This window comes from Ammospiza nelsoni, chromosome 1, assembly GCF_027579445.1.
Source record: "Ammospiza nelsoni isolate bAmmNel1 chromosome 1, bAmmNel1.pri, whole genome shotgun sequence".
In the NCBI taxonomy this organism is placed as follows: Eukaryota; Metazoa; Chordata; class Aves; order Passeriformes; family Passerellidae; genus Ammospiza; species Ammospiza nelsoni.
In genome coordinates this window covers 124,734,082-124,754,009 of record NC_080633.1, presented here as the reverse complement: position 1 = coordinate 124,754,009, position 19,928 = coordinate 124,734,082, and positions in this window count along the sequence as shown.

Sequence of the window (19,928 nt, the reverse complement as noted above, 5' to 3'; positions counted from 1 at the left end):
AATTTAATTTCTCCATGCAAAAAAAATAGTGCTTTTGGAAATGACCAAATTTCAGAGGTGGTGGCTGGCTTTTCTTGGTTATCTGGTGTGTGATGGACATTTAGTAATTTCCAGCATGAAAGGCAGGACTGAAAGCTTGAAAACAAGCAGAAAAAACCTGTAACACTCAATGAACAGCACAAGACCTTGTGGAGGGGGAAAGCCCCTTTCACTAGCAAGCTGAATGTGAATTTGAAATGGAAATGCAGCTGGTGATCTGTGGCTGTGATCAGTGCTTACTCCATATTTCCTTAAACACTGCATCAGCAGAGAGAGCTCAGGATAATGACACAGAGGGAGCTGGCACTGTTCAGCCTGGAGAACAGAAAGCTCCAAAGAGACCTTACAGCAGCCTCCCAGTACCAAAAGGATCCTACAACAAAGATGGAGAGGGACTTTTTACAAGGGCATACAGTCCCCATAGAACAAGGGGAAGTGGTATTAAGCTGAAAGATTGTGGGTTTAGATTAGACATTAGAAAGACATATTTTACTATGAGGGTGCTGAGACACAGGAACCGGCTACCCAGAGGTTATGGACACCCCATCCCAGGAAGTGTTCATGGCCAGGTTGGAGAGGGCTTTGAGCAACCTGGTCAAGTGGAAGGTGTCCCTGCCAATACTAGATGCAAATAGATGATTTTTAAGGTTCCTTCCAACCCCAACAATTCTGTTATTCTATATTCTATTATTCTATGATTCTGTACACTTATCCATCTAGCCTGCAGATTTTCTAATTCTCTGCTGCCAGAAGAACTTTAAGGAACATTTATTTCACTTATATTTTCTGTAGCCATCTTTGGGGATTATGGATTCACCATGTCATAACAGCATTTATTTTAGTTCGTATCAGGAAGAGGCACATTTAATCTCAAGACTCTCTAAAGTGAATTTATTGATTCAGTGCAACACAAACAACATCAGAACATCTTTTCACCCCTTTTTCTTCTCTTCTCCCTGATGTGTGCACTGTGTACCCTTCAGCCTTATTTAGTCTTTTTTTTTTGTTCTTTCTCTGGTCTTCCTTTCTCTCTCTACTTCCTTTTATCCTTGTAAAACAGACACATCAGTGTGCATCAGTTTTCTTTGCATTCAGAATCAGTTGTCCATGGCACAAAACACTGAAGTTGAAGAGCAGAGAAATGCAATTATGGCAGGACAATATCCTGCCTTGGAGAGGCTTCAGAACAAACTCTGATATGTAATGAATCAATATACAGTTGCCATGGCAACCTTCAGGGATCACATTTGACCTTGCTACCATGGAATCCTTCCCTTAAGAAATAGGCAAACAAGAGGGTTTGCTGCATGAGCCTTCATACTCCTGATCAAACCTGAACACCAAGTTCTGAACAGCCTTGCAGCACCTGTGGTGTTGTTAGTATAAAAAAAATAATGCATTAAATTGTGACTCCATGCTTGATGATTCTTTGAGGTCACAAGTATAGAATCAAATTGAAATTTTAAGCATCTTGGGATCAGATTCTGGCTGTATAGAATGAGTTGCAGGAAAAAAACAACCAGAAGATCACATTGTTTTTCTATGAGCCTACTGTGTTTTATTATACTATCTTGAATCACAGCTTTGGGAGGAGGGATTAACAAATGTAGTGAACATGCATCATGGCTAATCTTGAGCTATAGGGTCTCTTGTGTCTACAAAACACTGAGCTGTTGTCAACTACTTTATTACTGCCTTGCAACAGTTAACAATACACTTCAAAATATGCCAAAAGCAAAAAAAAAACCAAAAAAAAACAACTAAGCAAGAGTTTGGGGGGAGTAATTGTGGTACTGCCATTGATCTTGGGGACTAAGCATTGCCTCCACTGATGCTTTGAGGCCAAAGGGGTACATACAAGTGTAAGCTATTCAAATGACATAATGCCTCTTGCCTCCCTGTTTTGTGGTATTCACCACATGCTGCCAGCTCAGATTCTTCTCGTTTTAATAATGCTTCTCTTGATATACAGCTTCTTATTTTTTCCTGACTGTTAATTTTTACAAGCTTTCCTTTTTGAATTGCTGACACATGGCATATTACAGTTTCATTCTCTTACAACTGTGCTGTTTGAACACATTAAAAAATATAAAAGCTTGTATTATGCCTAGGGACACTTTAAAACACCATCTAATAAAAATCTTTAATATGTAGCTCTTGCTCTTTGGGAAGGTTTATGTACAGCATGTTTGTGTTCTGTTCCCAGGTGAGTCTTTGTATAGAACTATATCTGACCTCAATATCAAGCAGATCAAATTGTTTGGGTTTCTTATTCCCTCCAATTTTAGTTGTTTTGGTTTTTTTTTTCTTTTTTCCTGAAAGGATTATAAAATATGGAAAAATCAAATCACTGCCTCTCAGCTGAGGAGAAATGTTCACGCTAAGAAACCTGCTACTTTGCTGAAGTGTGTCAATGGATTTTCAAGTCACAGGAGGTAGGAGGTGATGAAATGTGTGTAAGTTAATACATGTGCATTTTCCTCTGTGCTCACTTTTTCTAGGTTTACCTTTTGATTGACCATAACATAATTAATTTTACATATTTTTGCTTTTGGAAAACTTTTCCTTATAATGTAGTTACTCTTCAGGATAAGAAAAATATCAGTTATGGGGAAATATTTGATTTCTACTTAAATTCAGGTTTCTGAATGATATGCACTTTTGAAAAAAGTGTTCTATTAGGAGTAGGGTGCTGGATTCTGTGTGTTAAATTCACCTAAGGCAGTAAGATCTACAGCCTCTCTGTTATCATCTGCATCCTCTTTTTGAAAAGAGAAAATTTCATTTGAAAAAAAATTGTAGATATAAGAAAAATCTTCATGACCTTTTTTCAGCCCTTTTGAGTGCAGTCATTCTATCAGATTTTCTACTTGTTTCAAGCCAGTTGTATTTCTTTGGAGTACCTTTATATTTGGATAATGGTGTATTCTTAATAGTAGCCCATGTGTGATTTACTTTATGCATCACTGGAAAAAAAAGCAAACCCAGGTGATGAATGAAAAACTGTTTAACTAATTAGATAAATAATTTGTAAAAATTTTACATCATTATAGAAATAAAATCTTGCTATTTTATGCAAGGGGTTTAGATCTATTTAAGTTAACACAAAATTGAATTTTGTATTTCTCTCACAGTTTTATTCTGTAGGCAGTTCATTTTAGATTTGACAATTTTCCACAGTTTTTAGTATTAAATAGTGCCCCAATACTGTTTTGTATTATACTGCAGTGTTGTATTTTGCCATTCTTACCTTTTTTTTAATTAAGATAATGTATAATGTGTGTGATATGGCTATAGTTATTGTGTTTTTCCTTTCAAATAACTGTACTCTCTCTAGGTATAAATCCAGTTGGCAAGTAGTTAATGTCTTCAACCTGTGTTTTATGTCAGCCTGCTTAGCTTTGTGAGGAACTAGCAAAGCTGGGGCAGGATAGGGCCAGGGTGATAAGCTCCTGCAGGCAGGGAGGCTCCTAATGTTAGTACATCACTCTGGTATCGGATAGGTTTGAAGAAATCTTCCTCATTCAGTATGTTTAATGCACCCTAAGAAAGACGGAAAAAAGGATGTACAGAATTCAGCATGAACTTGCACTGTTCTAAAAAAAAAATCTCTGACATGATCTCACATCTTTCTGTTAGTTCATATGAGCACATAACACTGCTTTCATCAATATGCTGAAAGACATTTAAGATACCACCTTTGCTCCATTGAGCAAGGCATGCAGCAAAAAAACCCTGATGTTTACCAAAACTTGCTCTCACTGTTGACAAAAACTTGCCAAGAGGCTCCTGTAGCAAGGGCAGCTCTGACTAGAGAGAAGAAAATATTCATAATAATAGTGGTGGTTTTGGAGGGCCAAATAGAGGAACTCTAGGGGTCCCTTTCAGATGAAACTGTTCTAGGGTATATGTTTTTTTTTCTTATGCAAATAGAACAAGTCCCTTCTGTTTTATTGCTAAGAAGCTTCTTGGTACACTGCTTTGTAGTGCAAAACAGTGTATCTGCTGCTTAAGCTTCCATTTGCTAAACCATTAATACTTGGTTTTCATTCATTCTTCTTTCTTTGATATCAGAATTGCCAAATCACCTCTCAATACATATTCCCTACCAGGCAAAACTGCTGGATTAGAAACATCTGCAAGGCTCCTCCATTTATCAGACTTCCAAACTCTGTGCTACTGAGAGGGGTTATTTAGCACCTTATGGGCCTATTCAGTTGTAATCCTTCATAACCTGCCTTTTCTTACTCCTTGCCTGCAGGCTTTTGTTCTCAAAAATACAGTTAGGAGGTTGGCTGCCAGCAGAGGAGGTGGTGGGCAGGGTAGACAGTGAGGGAATATGATGGAAATGGGGAAAGGCTGACATCAGTGAGAGAGGGGAAGCAAGCATGAAGCTGCTTAGGAAAAAGATGCAGAGGAGCATGAGCAGGAGGATCCCCAGGTAGGGAATACACTAACCTATCAAAACAGGAAGAGCTGAAGATCAAGGCAACATCTGTCATAAGAACTGGATGGATCCTTGAAGCCTGTTTAGCTTGCAGAAGATGGAGGGACCTAGCATGTGATGGTTAGGAAAAGGATTTAGCGAAGTTGGAAGCCAAAGAAGGCTTCCAGCTTTGCTAAAGCCTTTCTAATGATTCTTTCTAAGGCATAAAATGAAAAAGACCATGTTTCAAAACTACTCCCTTTAACTTAGGCCTCATGTTACATTAGTTTCAGATGAGGTTTCTGATCTCTCAGGTCCATCAGAATGGCACAGGGATTGCTCAGTGTCCTTGTATCCTACAGTAGAAATTCACTTTTCTTCCTCTCTTGTAAAATCTCCCCATAAGCCCAGCCATGACTGTGTGGCTACAGAGGTCATGCAGGCTTTCAGGCTGTCAGGCCTGAGGGACAAGGATGCCACACCCCATGGCCATGGCTCAGTTTTGCTTCCTGTCAGCCAGTGTGTGGCCTGCTGCTTTTCCAGGGCCTACACAAGCAGGGGAGCACCATGGGTGACTGAATTGTGACAGGGAGCAGTGGCTGGTGGGGATGGAAAAGCAGGCTGCCTTGCCACTAGCAGTGATTACACTCTCCCATTTCCCTGTGGGGAACAGAACTCTCCAGGACTTTGCTTTCTTCTCTCTCTGTATCACTTCTTTTCTCTTCCCCATCCTGCTTCCTGCACTCTTCTCCTTCCCTTTACCAGAGTAGTCAATATCCCTCACATTTGGGTGGACAGTTTATGTTAGTTGCACAAATAGAAATTTAGAACTGAACTGAAATTTCTCCCTTTGCTTCTCCCAGCTGGATTTCGTTCGTCTTGATAGTTTTAACTTAGCCACATTTGTTGACTGTCTTCTCTTAATTTCAGTCATCCTAACTGGCAGAATAAAACCTCACTATGCCTCACATAAGGGTAAAAGAAATGTTTCAGAAAAGCAGCTAGGTTGGCCAAAATAATTCAGCTTTCATCCAAGTCTATGATAAATTTGCTCATTAGTTTCACAAGAGCCCACTAACAAAAGATCTTTCCTGCAGAGCAGTCCTGAGAGTTGAAAAATAAGTTTGAAATGAATGTTCAGGGAACTTCATATAATCATAGAATGGTTTGGGTTGGAAGGGATCTTAAAACTCTTCTAATTCCAATCCTCCTTACATGGACAGGAGCCAGTTTTTCTTAGGGCACTGTTCAACCTGGCCAGAAATGGCTCCAGGGATGGAGCATCCACAGCTTCCCTGAGCAGCCTGTTCCAGTGTCTTGCCACCTGCACAGCAAAGAATTTCCTCCTAATGTCTAATTTAAACCTACATTGCTTCAGCTTAAGGCCATTCCCCCTTGTCCTTACAAGCCCTTGTTAAAAATGTCCTTCTCCATCTTTTTTGTAGGCACCTTTAGGTACTGGTAGGTACTATAAGGTCTCCCCAGAGCCTTCTCTTCTCCAGGCTGAAAAACCCCAACTCTCTCATCCTGTCTTCACAGGAGAGGTGCTCCAGCACCTCTGCTTATATTTGTGGCCCCCATCTGGACTCAAATATGCTCATCTTTATAAATATCCCCATATCAGACAGGTCTTTTGCCAGTTTTGAGCAGCAGAGCCATGTCTGGAAGCCATTCAGATCACAGATCACTGACCCTACATAATTTCTCCCCTGTTACTGATGCCTCAGGTTTTAGCTTTTATATTTTTTAGATTCTGTACTGCTTTAGTGTGTAGTTCTGAGCTTCATATTATGGGATGATAAGCTCTCTTCACAGAGAAAGTTGACAAAAAATTCCTTCTCTAGCCTGGGACCAAGGACAACCAATCCAAATTTCAGGCCCAAGACCATAAACAGTGGTGGAATGAAAAGAGAAAAGCAAGAAGAATGGGACTTCATAAGCTAAAGCTATAACTGGACAATTAACTCCAAGATGCAAATGGACCAGAACTTATAAAACTCTGAGACCTCGTGACCAGTCATCCATTTTGTGATCATTTTGGGTTCATCTTGGGTGTAGCCCTGGCTGGACTCTTGTGCTGCTCAAGGTGGATCCATTCAGGCCTTTTAATAAATACCTACTTTATTCTTTAACTCTGTCTAGCCTCTGTTCTAGCTCAGCCTCCACAAGGCATCATTACCATGACAGTGGTCACTTGGGAGGGCAGCCTCTACATTCCCACATTTCCAGCTGAGGTCAGACCTTCCCAGACTCCAGTGTGCTGATGAGGATATTTCCAAGAAAAGCAAAAGGCCCCTTCACTAGATTGTTTTTCTTCTGTTGGCACAAGTAATTGATATTGGGTTAAAGGTCTATGTTGCAAGGCCTATTTTAAAAGAATAAATCTTGGCTTGGGAAAAATATCAAACAGCATCAGAACAAACTGATCAAACTTTGTTTGAAGAAAATGCAGTAATTTGCATTAGCCAACTGAAATCCAGTCTTATATGTAGCCAAAAAGGAACCAAAAGCATTCCCTACATGTTTCTCATTTATTTTTACTGCATTTAGACGCTAACTGCAATTATTTTGATTAGACATAAAAAATCCAGACTTGCAAAGTTCATGGAGAGGAACAGGCCAAACACTCAAATACAAAGTGCAGTGTTTCCTTCAGCTTCCTTCGGATCCTGGGTGTTAGAGATCTCCTGTGCAGAGAAGGCTCTGCAGGAAGCCATTTGCAGAGCACGGCAAGGTTTCTGATTCTTAGGAATGATCAATGCTGTACATTCTGGAGTGCCATCTACTGGCATTTCATTAACTATTTACATACTCAAATAGAAAGTGCTCCTGTAAACTCTGGTGTAATCAAACAAGACAGAATCCCAGAAGGATGGTTCCTATGTTCCAAAATCTAATGCAGGGGACTGTATCTCAAGATGTGCTCTCTCTCCAAGAAGAATAATAGAAAAACAAAGGAGAAAATGCCTAAGATTTTTAAATATTAGCCAAGAAATTTGTATTTTATTCATTCTCAAATGCAAGCATAGTGACAGGAAATAGAATGTATTCAGTACTTATTTGCCTACTATCATCAGGAAAATGAAATTTTCTTTAAATCAAAGCTGAATGGTTTTGTTTCTTGAAACAAAATGTTGAATTTATTTTGGTTCTGTATGCTATATTTTAGTTCATTCTGGTTTCAGAGTTGCGAAATAATTTTTGTCTTTTTAAGAGAAAAATCGCCATAAACTTTTTAGACCAAGAACTCATTTCAAAATTAGAAAATTATTTATTACCAAAGAACATTAAATTTAACATTTTTGTATTTTCAAAATTCAACACATAAATTTTATTTAATTAGCATAAATCATTTTGAAATATTTCAGAATCCCTAAGTCAAATAATTTTTTTTCCTTTGGTAGATGAAAAGCATGTGATGTTCAACAGAGAATTTTCTGTCCCAGCTGTAGACTGTAGATTTTTTTCTCTATTTAGATTTGGCTAAAAAAAAAAAAAAAAAGGAAGGAAAAAAAAGGCAGTTTAGCAAAACTTTGTGTTTTTAAGACAAGACTTGCACATTCTTTTCTGACCTGTACAGATAAAGTTCATTGTATCTAATAAGAGCTTGAACCTTTCCTGCCACATTAGTGTTAGTATGATTCTAACAGGTGATAAAAATTGTAATTGGGAAATGTTTTTGACTCTAAGAGTCCGATTTTTCACATTTGTGCTCCCAGCTTGCCAGCACCATTGAGAAGATAAAGCTGTATTTTATTACTAAGCTCGACCTGTCAGAATAATGCTGATTTAGTTTGGAAAGTATTTTCAGACCAAAACTCCCAGCTAGATTTGAATCCACTTCATTGCATTATGCCTCTAGACCTGTCACTTCAGAGGCCAAGGATGATGTCTGAAAGGCTGGTGTTATAAATGGAGAGAAAAGGATTGTTATAATAGTCTCTGGTCCAAGGCTGTAGTGAAAATGGGCATGTTGAACTAAAGTTGAAATGAACTCCTTCCAGCATTTCTAAACTGATTGAGTGGGTTGGTGAGAGAAAGAAATATAAGGTCTATTATAACACTTTTTCCCTCTGTTTTCCTGCTAACATTGTCTGACAATGAATACCCAGGATATATAAAGTTTTCAGGTTCACAAGGGCACGGAAAGACCTGGTTTGTTCCAGGGCAACAGGAGAAAATGAAGTGCACTAAAAAGTGTATTTCTATTTCCTTATGGTGTGGGGGTAGTAACTGCTATCTTAAAAATAAACAAAAAAGGTGTAATATGACAAGCTTTTGAAATCAAAGTCATCCTAAATGCAGTCAATAGCAAAACTTCATTATCTGTCCTTCTAAGAAGACTTTTTTTTGGTAAGCCTATAGCTGGTAATATAAAGAAGGAATTAAAACAACAGAAGCTGCCACACAGTATTTTTCTCAAAGCTTATTTCCTCAAAAGGAAAGGGCTTGCAATTTCATCTGTCTAGCCTATGTAAACAAGACCTGATAACAGGAAAACTGTCTTCCATCTCTTTGTTTTATGAAAGAAATGTTTTTCCATATCTGTTGCTTGATCCCAAGCTCTGGCAAAGCAAGACAAAACTCTGCCTAGCCTTCCAAATCCCAGAAGTCCACCCAACCTATTGTTTTCTAGGATTCTTTGGAGTTGTCTAAATATGCAATTTCATTGGTCATTGTTAAATTTTATAATGATTCCTCCAAGCAATTTTTTATTCCAACAATTCCAGTCCATAAAATTTCCCATCATTAGAAACCAGATAAAACAAAAAAACCCAAAACAACACTAAATTGTTTAGTTTAGAATGCTTGAGTTCAAAATAACATTTTAGTTACTCCTGTTCTCATCTACATCTGAAAAGTTCTATCCCTGAGCAGCTCTGTTCTCTGTCATAGACTGTTATTTGTGCTTTCAAGTAAAATTTTTGAGATTTGTCTATTCCCATGATGATAATTCTAGTTTCTTTCCTTATAAACTGTCGTGCATTTCAGCACTCTGCCTGCTAAATTTTCTTGTTTGGCAGTCTCACACTGAAAACAGTTAAGCTGTTCTTCATGAGCAGCACTTTTCTACAATAGCTTTAAATATAAATCCCTGTTCAGTGAGTGTTTAATCATTTTTTGTCTTTCTGAGCATTACAATCCTGTTTTTGTAATAAGTTGCATTTTGCTGTTTGTGGAAGACGCGTTCTGTGGCAGTACACCAGGAAGGAAGCAGACATCTAGTTACTGACATTTCAAGCAGCACTCTTCAAAGGCAGATATGTTCTCCTTTTAAGACAGTAGCTGACAGCTTGCATTACTCAGGTAGCTCTTCTTTCATCACAGTTATTGTTCTGTCCTTTAAACTGCTCAGTTATGTGGCCTATGACCTTGTGAGCTAGCAGCTGTTAGTAAAAATGGGAAGAAGACCCTAGCACTGAATCCTCCCTTGAGAATCAGCCCTTGATATCTGGCACCTCTGCTCACTGGCACATTGATTGCATAGCAATTAATCTTGAAGTCTGATTAAGCTGGTGAACACTGCAATTCCATATATTTGCCACCTTACCACACTAATTAGGGAAGAAAATCCAATGTGCCATACATCATGCTGGGTTATTCTCCTGATCAAACCCATGGTGAGTCTTGTAATCTCTCCTTTTTTATGCTGATCTTCATAAGCACTTAATTGAGCCTCTGCAGTGGCAGTCATGGACTAAATTTCTGTGTTCCTAGCCAAGGCCCAACTGAATTCTTTCCTACCAAGTGAGACTTGGTAATACAAACATCATTAAGAAATTAATTCCAAAAGAAAGAATCATTCCTTCTGTAGCTCAAAAGTATATTTATTCATAACGGTGCCAGTACTTCACCACTAAACAGCCCATAGGTCTCAGTAATTATTTGGATAGAAGACGTCATTTAATCAGACATATTCTTAACTTGCTTCATGTGACCTATAGAGATGTCAGCAAAGAACAAAAGCTTCAAAAATTCCCTAAAAAACCCACTAACCTCACAAATGTAAGATAAATGTAAGATGACAGGGTTCATATTGGAGATTTTTGCTAATTTTTTGCGTTTTACTTTTTATATTAAGCCATTAAGTAAAGCAAAGAGGCTTGGGGGCAGATCTGTTTCAGTTTGTTGGCTGTGTTTAGCAAGTGGATTAATTTCCTCCTGCTGAAGTTTTGACCTAATGACTATCAATCCTTCTGCATCTTGGAACATTAAACATTGCTGCTCATTTTCAGCTCACTTTCTATGTGTGACTCAAATGTTTTCTTGAAAAGTAGATGATTTCCTGGGGCTCTTCCCATGGCATAAGGCACCACCAGATTGCAGAGGGTGCCACAGGGTGGTCATCTCAAGGCAGCCTTCCAGATGGAGAGAGAAAGTGATTTGGAGAGGTGGCTGACGTCTTCATTGCTGAGCTAAATCTTCACCTGCCCTCAGCAGCGGGTAAACTGCAACTGACTGCAGGAGTTGCAAGAGTAAAGCAAATACTTTACCCTTAAACCCAATAAACAACCATTTAGAGCAATTATTCACTATCCCAATCATAGAATTTATAAACCCCCCTTCACCTAAATATGATGCTATTATCAGGAAAAGCAGTGAGAAGTGCCAGGGACATGCAAACACAAGACTCCACTTTAACCTAAGATATATCCATTCCTGCCTTGTACTATCTTTCCACAACAAAGAGCAGAACTGGAACATCAAATATTAATAATGTTTAGAGAATTAAGTGCAGTTGATCTATAGAGTATAAAAAACCGTAACAATAAGAAGTGCTAATGATTTTAAATAATGGATAGATTCAAATAAATCCAAATCTGCTCATAGGTTTTCTATGAGAAAAATATGCCTAAACTATCCATGTTAATTATTTCTCATAAATTACACGTCTGCCTTTAGATTGCTACAAAAAAAAGTATTCCAGTATGGTCTGTGAACAACCTGAAAGGTCAGTGACACTTTAGGTGCTGCTGTAGAGGTAGAAGGACACAGGTCCCTTGTAAGTACCATACTTGCCAATCCCATATGGATGTCTCTGCCAATCCCATATGGATGTCTCAGACACCCTGGAGCTTGCTCACATCAAAGGACATTAGATGCCTCTGTTAAGACCTCTGAAAGAAATGTCAGATATCACATTTGGCCCACAGTCCTCTACCCTGCAGGACATGAGTATGCCCAAATCTTCTGCCACATCTGCCATATGGATGTCCTGGAGAGCTGCACCATGTCACAGGTGCATCCTAAGCCCCTCATCAACTCAGTGGAGCACAAGAAAGAATTTAGCTGACCAACCAGGCTCTTGGAAGAAGACAAACCTTGATCTGAGCTCCAGATATATTGTCTTAGATCTTTTGTACATTGAATGTAATTTTTTCTAGTGTTCCCTTGTAAAGAGTGCACATAGCGTACAGGCAGAAGTAACAATGGGCAGATGTTTACTGAAATTTAAAAGTCATTCTAAGATATCCAAACTTTTAAATTTGAGAATGTGATTTTTGGCATTATTTTACCTTGATTATTAATCTCTCTCTATCACATTCTATAACCTGTTCAGCTGGTGTAATTTCTCTTACTACAGATTCAAAAGCCCATTTCAAAGGCATTGATTTTCTAAAGATAAAGTCAAAAAACAACTTAGAAGTTATTGTGAGGCTGGAGTAAGGGGACTATGGTTACTATGGTTAACTATGGTTACTAAGGGAAAATTGATACTTGTGAAGTTTTAACAAAGCATACCTGGGTAGGACAGGTGATGAATTTCTCTTTAACATTGTAAGTGGGGTCATCACTGTTTGCTTTTAGAGTAAACTGTGCTTTCTGCTTTGCAATATCAAAAATGGCCAAGACTTAGGGATGATGCAATTTCTATTTCCAGTTTTGTAGCAAATTAGGTCAAGGCAGGGAGTAAGAAGGTAGCTGTTATTTCACCATGATTTTCTTTCTGTGTTATTCTTTGATAACCCCAAATAATAGCTGTCTGATCATAGAAAATGCCATTTCTTTATAATGTTGCTACAGTTACCCCATTCAGAGCTCAAATAAGCAGGTTAGAAACTATACCTACTATATATGGTATAGTTTGTAGCTGAAATGATCAGTTTGCACAAGTGGGACAACAGAATTTTGAGTGTAACAGCAAGCCAGGAATATTAACAAAACACTTACTACAGGTAGTTTATTTTGTATCATTACAGGATGTTGACTTCAGTTTTCATTAGAATTTTTTTCTTCAGTGCTCAGAAGTTACCACTGATATACATGCTCTGAAAATTAATCTTCTATAATGATTCTAGAAAATCAGAGATGCTTGATAACTACTGTATTTAAGGGGGAATTTTTAAGAACACTGAAAAGATCACAACTATTGGAAGTTTAAGAATTTATCAGAAATCAACTTTTAACAAACTTCAGTAAATTTAAGGTTCAGTATATCAGCCATGTGCAGTTGACTTGGTGTATACCTGGCCAAATACCCCGAGGTGCTTCAGAAAAAGAAGTAATCTTTTTCATTCTCTTTATCAAAGACAGCAGCTCTAAGATAGGAACATTATCTGAGTTTCTGTTATGAGTGACAGCAAAAGGATGTCAAATTGCTATTACAGCAGCCTACTCAACCAGAATGGAATTCCTCATGACACAAAGTCCTTGGTGCATAATAAATTAAACATATGAAAACACATTTCCAAATATTGTACTGCTCATATCTGGTATAACATTCCTTGTAAAAATTACATTAATGCAGAATTTGGAACACCCTCAGCAAACTGAAATAATGTAGCAAGATAAGAGCGCTTCTGAATTTGGTTCATTACCGGACCATAGTACAGAGTTACCATTACCTACAGGCAAAAATCTTTTTTGCAATAAAATATTGAAACTTACCCTTTATTTTGAATATTTAAACAACTCAGTTTGCCTTGTATATCACACTTTTTTTTTTCCCAGTTTCTTGTTGGTGTTTTTTTCTCTGAAGTATTTCTGTTTCTGAAGTCTCAAAGAATTTTTCTGGAGTTATGATAATGACTAAGTATTTTTAATTTGTGTAATTTAATTTAGCAATTAGAGCCCTATCATGTAGCAGCACAAAGATACTGTTTTAATATCTCCCCAAAACCATCATCATTTCTATCACATTACGTAATTGCCTGCTGTTCAAATAATGGGCTCTCTTTTCTCCTTTCCCTTCACTCTCTAGAGAGCAGCTTGAAGTGCAACTAGTTCAGTAGAATTCTAGGTTATTTTTCTCTGTATTTTATCCTTGCTTACAGTGTAAGAATGTGAAGAAGTCCAAATAGGAATTTGCAAATTATTGACATGGGAGTACAATTCAATGGCCCTTGTGCTCTTAGATTACCCAGGTGCCACTGAGTAATGTGTATGTCAAAAACTAATACTCAAAATGGAGCACAGCTGGCTGTACAAGATGCTGGCACAAAAGCAACTGGGTGCAAACAACCCACGAATAAATGTGTGGATATTACAGGAAGATTTCAAACACACAGACCAACACAAACTGCCACCCACCACTGTGACATGGGATTGGCTTTAAGAGAGGGCTGGACCCTACAGACCCCTAATACTCCGAAACCATCAAACAGAATTCTGTCTTTCTTCTGCTCTCCTAAAAACTTAGAATGAGCAAATACATACTTCAGGGGTGTACTGCAATACAGAAATGGGCTGGAAAGATTCAGTGCCCCTGTGAAATGTGGAGGAAGTAACCACCTTCCATTTCCTACATTGCTTTGCCAAAACTCCTGTGCAGAAGCAACAGTCTGATTTTTCTGAACTTTTAGCTTTGACCACTGTTCTTACCAAGTGTCTGGACATCTGCCAATTATACCAAACATTGACATTTAACCTACAATTATACTGAATAGCTAACAGACTCGGACTTCTCAGAAATGAAAAATATATTCCTTCATAATAATGACCTGGGGCACATAATAGTTCTGTGCACCCAGAGGCTTCATTTCCTGAAATCTACTGAGTCTCAGATAATGTACTGTAAACTCCACTTTTTCCCCTCAAGATTAAATAAGGAAGAAAATGTAGTTATTCCAAAAACTAATATAGTTTATTGAAATTCCTTGAGTTCTATGCAGGAGTTAAAAGAGAACAAGTCTCCTGATAATTTCTCTTTACCAAGAAGGATAAAGTATTTCTCATAGTGTCACATCAGGATAGAATTACCAGTAGTAACATCACATTAAAAGCAGTGTTTTCAAGGCATTTGACAATTGTGAATTTACTAATATTTACTTACCTAATTATGTAGAGATGAAGGAGAGCTTAAGCAAGAAAGGAAGTCTTACAAAGGCAATTCATTTAATTTTACTACAAGGATTTTTGGTTAATTGTGCACTTTAAGGTTCTTTGCATGGGTCAGAAATCTGCTCAACTTAATAACTTTTGGCCTAACCTTAGCTTACTCAGACATATCTCAGTACATCTTCTCTTCAGATTTAAATATTTGCATGTTCAAGTCGCTGCATGGAGATGTCTCCCCTAGTGGACTCCGGCCGTTCCAGGCATCAATCAGTTACCCAGCCCTCACTATCATGCAGGCAGAGCTGTGCTTATGGGGCACTGAAATACAGTCAGTCACCATCTGGTTTCAACTGAATAGAGGGGGGAGACCTCAATGAATAAGAGAAGGAGGAGGCAGTGATGTCTGGAAGAGGTGATAACCTCCAAACTACACTTATTCAACACAAAAATCGCCAATATGGTGCTCAGTGTATTTTTATAAACCTCAACCTTACAATCACAGTGTCCTCTATTTTGACTATAAATGCTTCGGGATGTATTTACAGGACAAACATACTGTCACAGAATCATAGAATCATTTAGGTTGGAAAAGTCTTTTAAGATGGAGTCTAACTGTTAACATAGCACTGCCATATTCACCATTAAACCATGTCCCTAAGTGTCATCATCCACACATTTTTCAAACACTTACAGGAGATTTCACCACTTTTCTGGGCAGTCCATTCCTGACCATTCTTTCAGTGGAGAAATCCTTTCTAATATCTGATTGAAACCTCACCTTGCACAACATGAGGCCATTTCCTCTCATCCTGTCACTTGTTTTTGGGAGAAGTAACCCCCACTTGGCTACAGCCTCCTTTCAGACAGTTGTAGAGAGTGATAGAGTCCTCACTGAGCCTCCTTTTCTCCAGGGTGAACAACCCCAGCTCCTTCAGTAGCTCTTTGTAAGACTTATATCCAGACCCTCCACCAGTTTTGCTGCCCTTCTCTGGACAGGCTTCAGCACCTCAATGCCCCTCCTGTAGAGAGGGGCCAAAGAGCCAACACAGAATTTGAGTTGCAGCCACACCAGTCCCAAGTCCAGGCTTGGTTTTTTGACAAAACTTCTCTCTTCAGAATGGTTGGTACCTCAGCAACCCAAATACAGGGATCCATACTGCTCCAAAGCACAGCAACTGAATCACTGGGAAAAGCCCCCTTGCCTTTCCCACTTGCCAAATCAGCAGAATCATAAGTGGGCGATGCAGAAGAGCCCACCCTGGTCTGTCACTCCCAGTACAGGTGCAGTAGGGTCTGAGATGCTTCTCCTTTCACTCAGTCATATTCAGTACCGATCCATTGCCATAATCTTACTTATTATTCTGACTTTAATACAGTGGTTTCTTTAGTAAGCAGAGATGAGCATTCCCTGAAAATGAGAGGTCTCATTATCTCTGTTTCCAGGTGAGACACAGGAGAGTGGACTTGCAGTGGCTGGCCTGTGAATGATGCAATAATGATTTATGAAGTCATGAATTTGTGGAGAAAGTGGGTTGCATACCTCATTCACGATTTCTTACTGACTACTGTCATTTGGGAACTAGAGAGTATCGAGTGAGATAATCAGATGGCAAACTCAAAACCAGTGAGTTTCTTCACACAGTCCCCAGGCAAAATTTGGGCAGCACAGTAGGGGTTTTTGGTTGGCATAAAACTTACCAAACCAAACCATGCATTAGGAAAGACTATGGAATGGAAAATCTATCCTGGAGGACCCTGGACTTCATTGCTGGAGGCTATAAGACAATATCAGAAAAGATCTTTGCTGTTAGGCATCCACTTTTGACTGCGAATAAAACCTTTATTCTCACCAAACCTTTGCTCTGGCCCAATTCATATCCCATGGTTATACTACACATCCAGAAAATCTGTGCCAGAGCTGTGAATAAATCCTTAGCTGTCCAGAATTTGATAAGCTGAATATATATTCCTGACCTAAATGACAGAAGGTAGAATAAGAAAATTAAGCTGTCAAAAAAGGCCAATTTAAAAGCTAATGCTAATGTGGTGAAGTGGATAAAGGTCACTCTGCACTGTTGCATGCATTTCTCTTCCTGCTCTACTCAGAGCTTCTTTGTACATCTTAGGCACTAATCTTATCAGGTTCTGTATTTCCTTGTCATAAAGGATGATAGCATGCTATATATTTGAAAGGTTTTTCAGGGTTTTCAAGAAAGAAAAGAGGCCTTTAAACCCCAAGGACAAAGCAATTAAATTGAAAATATTCAAATGAAATAAGTAAGCATGAATAAAACAGCAACAGGAACTGAGCCTTTAGAAGTTTTGGCTTTAATAAAAAAAAAAGAAAGCAATTTTAGAAGGTGTATCTGTCTAGGTATTATGTCTCTATGGCATATACCCAAGATTGTTGTTAAAAAGTGTCTTTCACTCCTCCAGCACATTAAGATAAAGTGCTACATCTTACATTTCCTACTGGTATATAAAAGCATCAGAGGATCAAGAAGGTATTTTAAAATGACATGCATTGACTTGTATATCGATACTCAGATTTTTTCTATACCGCCTGCAAGCAAAAATCACAGAACTATGGTGTTTCCATAGCAACTGCATTTTAATAAGGTGAAATTTCCAGTTTGATAGCGCTGAACAAGTAATAATGTCAGTTTCCAATGTTGCAGAAGCTCAGATGTCAGGAAGGTTCAGCATAAAACACAGGGCTAAAATTGATTCTTTGCAACACCCATCTTTATTGCTATTATAATTTTAGGAAAAGCCAATAAAACATTATAAAAACAGTAATCTTATTTTTCACACACTTCTTATATCATGAAGTATCAACATTTGAAATATATCAACTTAAAGCTTATTCATACGCCTCCATAAGAAACATCTTGCTCTTACTGTTAGCTTACTTTTCTTCTTTGAGCTTTTACTATACAATACTTCAGGAGAGGGTTCTGAAAATAATTTCCTAGCAGTGGGTGAAAAAGCTCAAAAGCTCATGCACTGGCCATTGGTGTGTGTTGTTGTTTATCAGTCAGAACATAAAAGCTCACTAGCACTTTTTGCTGCAAAATCATCCTTCCCTTAAGGTAAAAAACTGAATTCAAGCGAGATTTCTTTTTAAGAGCCCAGAAGAAATGACAAATCGGGACCTGGCTTTTAAAGCAATGGAAGATCTTTCAAAGGCTGGACAGGTCTTTGGTTTTCATTTCAGCCCCTTTCTCTGTGTCTGTCATCCAATACAAGCTTTTCTGAGGAGTTACAGTGGCTTTAGGCTGGAGAGACTTGGTAAAATATGAAGCTAAAGCAGAAATTTATCCCCATGACAGGAAACCTCTTCCATGGGTTAAAGCGCAGTGTTTGCAATGTGAAGTGATATTACTCATCTTAGCATGGCACTGACTCCCAAAAAAAGTGATGTTACAATGATGTTACAATTCAGGTTGCAGTATGAGGCTGCTCTCTGCAGCCCCTCCCTTCTAGTATATATATCCATGTACAGATTAAAAATTAAAGAGAAAAAAAAAAAACTAAAACAGAATTGTGCCCTTCAAGCACATCAAGAAGATGCTTCTTAATAGGAAGGTAGTAATGAAATCACTTATTTCCAGAAATTAAGATTCTAGATAAAATAAGTGCTTAAAAATCAGAGTTGACAGAATAGGACTTTTTTCTGAAATTTCTGTTTACAAGATCATTTTTCCCTGTGTTTCACCATAAATCATATGGCTGCATCCATGTTAGTATGCAATTATAACTGGTTGTTTTATTGTATTGGTGAAAACAGTGAGTGGCCAAATGCCAGTATACATTGCTTTGTTACCGATACATTCTACAGCCTGAAAAACATAAAAATCTCCTTATTAGCTATAAAAGAATGAAATACATGCTGGTATCTTGTACAGAACATTTAGGACCTACTGAATGCAATTCCTGTGTAGTATTATCGTGAATTTAACTCAGCTTTTATTGCAATCACAATCTAACTTGACCAGAGGTAACAGTTTTTGAAAATTTCACCACCTGAAAGTTGGTATAGTATAAAGCCTCTGTAAATTATTTTTTATGTATTTATATGTCTTTTAGTGACAGATAATTTCAGCCCTCTGTATTCAAATTTCTGATTTAAAAACTAAGTGCAAATGAAGGAATATTTATATTTTACATAGATAATACATTTATGTATGAAAGTAAATTGCCTCAAAATATAGCCCATGTAAACCTATATAGTAATTTCATCTACTTTTTCATTAGTTGCATTTCCTTATTCTTACAGTGACTATTAGCCATATTACAATTAATCAAGAGAAGTTATCTAAAGTGATGCATATGAGAAAATATATCAGCACAAAAGCATAAAAATATGCATGTTAAAGTATTGGCATAATAATACTACACTATCTTGAATAATTAATTTGATTTATTTAAAATTAGATTGTTTTGCACGCAGAGACTCAAATGTCATAAATTCAACAGGACTATAGATGGTTTAGCTCACAAATTTAGACCCAGAATTTCACAGGAATGCTGATTTCGGAGCATCCTTTGGGTCATGTCTGTGTTCTGCAGTGGGGTGGGAGTGGCTTAAGAGATGTTGTACATCGGGCTGTGGTGAGGATGGAGCCCCCAGCAGAAGCCATGGAATGTATTTAACAAAGACATCTTGGCATCAGCTTTAAACCAGCCTCGACCTGCAATCTTCTTCCTAGCTGAACTCCTTGTAAAAGCTGCACCAAGCCCGACACCATCTCTCAGTGGTGATGGTGTGACAGGAGGTGCCAGAGGAATGGAGCAGGAGACAGTGATCCCTGCTCATGAACAGGCACCAGTGCAGCTGAGAACTGTGCAGTGCCACTTCAGGAGACACAAACAGGCTTAAATGGACAGTGGCTTAAGTGGCCTTCTGAGATGGCTGGGAGCTCCTGTCCTTCGCTTTATGTGCTGACAGCCTTTTGCCAACTTTTGTACTGTTTCCATTGTGTGACCACAGGGAATTGCAGTGGGAATACCCACACTTTGAGATAGCTGGAAAAGACATTCTACATGATAATAGCACTCTGACACTCTAAAAATGATCTTGATCATTGCTTTGGAAAGAAAAGTAATTCTCGTCTTATTTTTAAAAATCTATTAATCATAAGTGACATAAGGCCTACCTCCCACTCTGAAAAAGATCTGTGGG